The 6,000-nt window shown below is 42.4% G+C and overlaps 1 protein-coding gene across 3 annotated transcripts in view; it reads left to right on the top strand.

Annotated features, from left to right (window-relative positions):
• The first annotated feature begins 200 nt into the window (after nucleotides 1–200).
• AP1G1 (adaptor related protein complex 1 subunit gamma 1) overlaps nucleotides 201–6,000 on the top strand; it is an 80,437-nt gene continuing 74,637 nt past the window's right edge. For 2 of the 3 annotated variants that reach the window (XM_035024843.1, XM_035024841.1), the window contains exon 1: nucleotides 201–527. The gene's annotated coding sequence lies outside the window, so the exon portion shown is untranslated. Of the gene's footprint in view, nucleotides 528–5,881; nucleotides 5,901–6,000 lie in introns of those variants that run through there. The other variant, XM_035024842.1, reaches the window with a different exon arrangement.

The following is a 6,000-nucleotide window of genomic DNA, read 5'->3' as shown; positions in this document are numbered from 1 at the left end:
GCCCACTTCCTCAGCTACCTTGATAGCCCCGCCCCCTGCAGGTGGACCGCCGCTTCCTGGTAGCCCAGCCTGCTCCTCCCCCGCAAGCGGAACCAATATTGGGAGTCTTCCAGGGTCAGCCGGACCTTTCTCTCTCAGACCCTTCGCAGCGGTGACTCGGCAGCAGCGTCTCACGTCATCAGTGACCGCCCCGGGCCTTGCTACGCTTTGCGTCGCTCTGCTAGGAGCAGTCACCTCCTCCTTGGCAAATAGTCCTCGGCGGGGTCCGAGTTCTTGGATAATAGGAGAAGGGGGTCACAAGAAGTTGCAGCCAGGGAACACGGAATCGACAAGGAGAAGAAGATAGAGACCAAAGTTTCTGCGATACTGTGTGAACTTAGTTAAAAACTCCCTCCTTCCTAAAAGGATCCTTCCGCCTGCAGTAGCGGTGGTGAGGCCGAGGGAGCCGCCATTTTGGATGTTCGGTTCCTGCTGCCACTGCTGCCGCCGCCCCCGGAGCTGCTGGTTTCATTCGAGGTTTCGGGCCGGTGAGTGTCACTCGCAGCGCTAAGAACATATTGCTTCTTTTGCCCCGCGCCTGCCGGGAGCGCTCGGCCGGAGGCTTCCTGTCAATCCCACAGGTCCGGTCCTAGGCTTTGAGGGGTGAGAAGAGAGGACAGAGGCTGGTCCAGGAGGGGCCCGGAGCCCCAGGGGCTGCTCCGACTTCTTGAGGGCCGACCCGAGGCCTCGGACCAGGAGGCTCCGCGCGCGGCTGCGTTCTGTGCTGTGGCGTTGCCCGGCCGGTGCGGGCCTCCTTTGGACCCATTGACTTTCTCGGGCTTCGATCGTCTTTTGAGGGCTCATGCAGGGAGCCGGGGGTTAGCGGGGCGGGGGTTAGCGGGGCGGGTCCCACCCCCGCTTGTTTTCTGTGAGCCACATATCACCGTTCTTGTATCTTGTACTCGGGTCAGGTCTTTCGTAGAACTCTCTTTAACTCTTCCAGTTGCTCAGTTAATCGCTGTCTGCCCTGCAGTGCCGTCCTCTCAGAACCGGACATCGGCCTCGCCTCTCTCTAGCCTTCCAACCAACTTCTTTCCCGATTTTCAGTGTGCCTCCCCCACTCCCTAACTCACCTGCGAGTGCACTGCTTACCCCTCTCTCAAACTCTTGGTTTTGCGGACGTCCGTTTCTAATAATTCTGTCGTCTTGATTGTCTGAAAGAGTCGGGACGATTGGTTATGTTTCCCTGTTCGGGTTTGATGAAGGGATCCATGAAGCACTCGCTCAGAGTACACTTTAGCAGTAAATGTTTGTAAAGCTGATTAAATGGCTTTTGGGGAGGGGTAGGGAGGATCCTTTTAGGAAGGAGGGAGTTTTTAACTAACTTCACAGATGTTTTCTCATTTGTGAATTCCCTTCCTGTGCTGAACGCTTGGCTTTTTGGTGCGTATTGACACTTATGTATTTGTCTTGGTGTTATATATCCCTGGGCATGAAAATTGCCTGAGAAGGAAGGATCTTAATCCGACATCGGCAGAAAGGGAAGTAACTTTTTTGGCTACTGTAGGGATTAGTTAACAGAAGAGAGGAGTGAAGATTTCTTAGTGATCTTAACTTGCAGGTGTTTTGTGCAGTAATAATCTTTGCTGACTGATCCTAAAAACTACTTAGGTTGACTTCGTGTGTTGGATTTTTTGGGGGTTAGTTGAATTTTGAATATTCACTTCCACTGTTCCCCATAATATTTGTCAGACTGTAACACCTTAACTTTTGGTTTAAAAATACAGACTCTCTAGGTATCTATAATCTCACCACTTTTATGCTGCTGTTAAAGTATGTTTGCAATATAGTAGCTTGAATAAAAAGTATTTCACAGTAATTCACTGATTATTTCCTACATTTCAAGTTAGGCGAGTGTGATTGAATCACCTCTGTTTCATCTCAGCCTGGGTTTTTAAATATGCAAAAGAGAAATAACTTATTTCAGATTACAGCCTAGTGACTGCTGAAATTTAAATTTGTAACTTAATGGACTGGGTGTAGAGGGATGAAGGAGAAAGTGAAAAAAATTTATAACTTGAACTTGGATCAAACCTTTTAATACTTCTAATCCATGTCTAAGTGCATTATTCTTATCATCAGGTAGATAAATTCCTGTACCGGTCATATGATGTCTCAGTAGGAGACTGAATGTTTTCATTGTAAATAGTGTTCTTGTTATTTGTTTTAAAGGGGCTTTTCAAAATTATGTTAGTATTTGTGTATTTACTCCCAAGATAGGGAGTTTTCTCTTTTGGTTAAAGAAACGATCAAACCCCTGGACATCTATGGAATGCTTACTCATTTGCTAAGTATCCCCTTGTTGTTACTGAAATGTTCCATTTCTGAGTTACACTTTTTTAAAACAAGGTTATTGGAAGAGCTATCAGATAGGTGTTATTTAACTCCATTCATTTCGTGGTATAATGTATTGGTAGTTAAACGTCATTCTTTCTTAGGTAGTTTGCATTTAATTGGAGAGTGTTCTTTTGCCTTACAAATTACAAGCAAAATACTGTGTAGTGCACTGTTGATCACATACTTCAATGTCTACTGTGTTTAAGGTTGTGGGATTATACTCGAAAGAAACATTACTGTTTAGGAAACTTGAGTTCATTTTCTTTTGGGAGCAGTTGCTTGTTCTTTGATCTGTTTCACTTTTACCGGTTCTAGATTTGAGAGTGAATTTTATTTTATTTTTTCAGTGAACTCTACCCCTAACTTGGGGCTCGAACTCAAAACCCTGAGATCAGGAGTTGAATGGTCTACCAACTGGACCAGCCAGGTGCCCCTTGATAGTGAATTTTAGAGTGAAACTGTAAAGTACAAAAATGGTCAGCAATACCTGATGTTTCACACCCCTATTTATTTTAAAAAGTAGTCTTGAAATTAGTGATGTACAAAAACAAAAGTCTAAGTTTTTTGTGATTTATTTATTTGAGAGAGAGAATGAGAGAGCGTGCACAGGAGAAAAAGCTTGGGAGCAGGTGGGAGGGTCAGAGGGAGAGAGAGTCTCAAGCAGTCTCTGCACTGAGCGTGGAGCCCCTCTTTGGGCTCGGTTTCACCACCCTGAGATCACGACCTGAGCTAAAACCAAGAGTTGGATCCTCAGCTGATTGTGCCACACAGGCGCCGCCAAGTTTTTTGTGATTTATTTTTATTTTTATTTTTTAACGATTTTATTTATTTATTTGAGAGAGAGAGTGAGAGCACAAGCAGGGGGAGCAGCAGCAGGAGAGGGAGAAGCCGACTCCCCACAGAGCAGGGAGCCTGATATGGGGCTCTATCTCAGGACCCTGAGATCATGACCTGAGCCGAAGGCAGCCGATTAACTGACTGAGCCACCCAGGTGCCCCCAAGTTTTTTGTGATTTGTAAAAACTCTGTATGTATTGAAAAAGTTGAATAAGTATTTTCCAAAAGATTATTTTTAATTAAAAAAAAAAGAATTAGGAAACTACATACCAAAACAGATTTTCGAAATGCTTAATCCCCTTCTTTGCATTTGATAAGGATTTAAAAATTTTGTGTCTAAAGCAGGACTTAATTGATAGCAAAACTTTAAAACTTAGCTTCTGAGAATCTAAAACTATTACTTTACCTTTCTGTAAACTGCAGCTACTTGTTTAGCTAATTTTGGTCCTTAAAGTTCATTCATTCTCAGCTTTATGAATTGTTTTCAGTTCTTGATTTTGACGTCTTCATCCCTTTGTTACCTTTATTCAGTTCATTTCATGCAGGATAAGATTTAAAGTAACAACTAATTTTAAAATTAGGAAAACATAGACTTATCTAAGCTCTCATATTTCTTGGCTTACAGGTTTTTAAAATTGTATTTGTGTCAAAAAGTATTAGGATTTTTCCATTTGCCTTTTTGTATAGAAAATTTTATATCCTTGGGGCGCCTGGGTGGCTCAGTGGTTAAGCGTCTGCCTTCAGCTCAGGTCATGATCCCAGCGTCCTGGGATCGAGCCCCACATCGGGCTCCCTGCTGAGCGGGGAGCCCGCTTCTCCCTCTCCCTTGCTCCCCCTGCTTGTGTTCCTGCTCTCACTATCTCTCTCTCTGTCAAATAAATGAATAAAATCTTTTTTTTTTAATAAAGATTTTTATTTATTTGAGAGAGAGAGAATGAGAGACAGAGAGCATGAGAGGGAAGAGGGCAGAGGGAGAAGCAGACCCCCTGCTGAGCAGGGAGCCCGATGCGGGACTCGATCCCGGGACTCCAGGATCATGACCTGAGCCGAAGGCAGTTGCTTAACCAACTGAGCCACCCAGGCGCCCCTAAATGAATAAAATCTTAAAAAAAAAAAAAAAGAAAATTTTATATCCTTGAAGACATTCTTCTGTCTTGAAAATACATGTAATGTTTGTTTGTTTGTTTTTTCTCCTTCACTGAAGGAGTAACACAAAACACTTAATTTGGCATGATTTGGTTACTAGAACAATCTCTTGTCAAAGTTCGAAGGGCCCAGAAGTGGAAAAAAAAAAACCTCACACTTGACAAACTTGTTGAGTCAGCATTAACTAACACTTTTGTATAAAAAGGGCAAGGTTTAAGGTAAAATGTTTGCAAGGAGAAATGCTTTTTCAATAGGTACTTGGAAGTTTTGTTTTGTTTTTTGGCTTAGATAGTTGGAGAGGGAAAATAAGTTAAAAATGTTGTCAGTGAAAAATAGGTTTCAAAGGAAAAAATCATAGTTTTTTAAAAGGTGATGAAAACATATGTGACCTTTGTACTTTATAAATAACTAAAGACATCTTAAAGGCAAGTAGTTTTTACTCCCTTTCTCTGTTGTTACAGTGCAACAGTCACAGTGTAACCTGATAGGCAGTTGCTTTGCTCACTCCAGCTTTCTTGTGTTTTACTGAGCATCCTGGGCTTCTCAGCTCGTTTGGCCTTGAGGTTAATGTTACGGATTTTTGGGAAGAGCAAATATGAGAAAGACATGATCTTAGATCCTTGGGATTGTAAAATATTTGCACTCCCCTCACAAACCTTTGGGTTAAAAATGAGACTGATATAGAATAGATGATGTACACTATTGCGTTAAAAGATCTAACTTTAGTAAATGGTCATATAGTTGTACAACTCAAAGTAAAAGGAGTTCCATTAGTGTTTTTACAGATGATTTTAGTGAAGCTATTTACTAAACCTCACTATTGGGAAAATATTCTGTTTGAAGCTGAAGAAAAGGAAGGGAAGTTGATTTTTTTTTTTTTAAAGATTTTATTTATTTATTTGAGACAGAGAGAATGAGAGACAGAGAGCATGAGAGGGAGGAGGGTCAGAGGGAGATGCAGACTCCCTGCCGAGCAGGGAGCCCGATGCGGGACTTGATTCTGGGACTCCAGGATCATGACCTGAGCCGAAGGCAGTCGCTTAACCAACTGAGCCACCCAGGCGCCCCGAAGGGAAGTTAATTTTTTAAAATTTCTTTTTAAAGTCTGCACAAAGGATTTGGTTCCCTTCCCACTTTTTGATATTTTTGAAAACATGATCCTTTTAAAATATGGTGAAAACATTAGTTTGAGATGAATGCAGAAACTAACTCAAAGTAATATTTTTGTAGATACTAGGTTTTGGGTATAAGTTATTGAAGGTAAGCTGTTGTGAGAAGAGCTTCTTTTTCTAATAGTACTCTGGATATGTGAGGTTTTTATTTTTTTATTTTATTTTTTTATTTTTTTTTAAAGATTTTATTTATTTATTTCACAGAGAGAGACAGCGAGAGAGGGAACACAAGCAGGGGGAGTGCGAGAGGGAGAAGCAGGCTTCCCGCTGAGCAGGGAGCCCGACACGGGGCCCGATCCCAGGACCCTGGGATCATGACCTGAGCCGGAGGCAGATGCCCAACAACTGAGCCACCCAGGCGCCCCGATATGTGAGGTTTTTAAAATGTGTGTTTGTCTCTGCCAGTGAAAGTTGGGCTTTGTTTTCTTTAGAAACATTCCATGATGAAAACTTAGTAAATGTGTTGGTTA

Source organism: Mirounga leonina, unplaced genomic scaffold, assembly GCF_011800145.1.
Source record: "Mirounga leonina isolate KUSES-001 unplaced genomic scaffold, KU_Mleo_1.0 Mir_180, whole genome shotgun sequence".
NCBI classification, from domain to species: domain Eukaryota; kingdom Metazoa; phylum Chordata; class Mammalia; order Carnivora; family Phocidae; genus Mirounga; species Mirounga leonina.
This window is presented reverse-complemented; position numbering and strand designations above follow the sequence as displayed.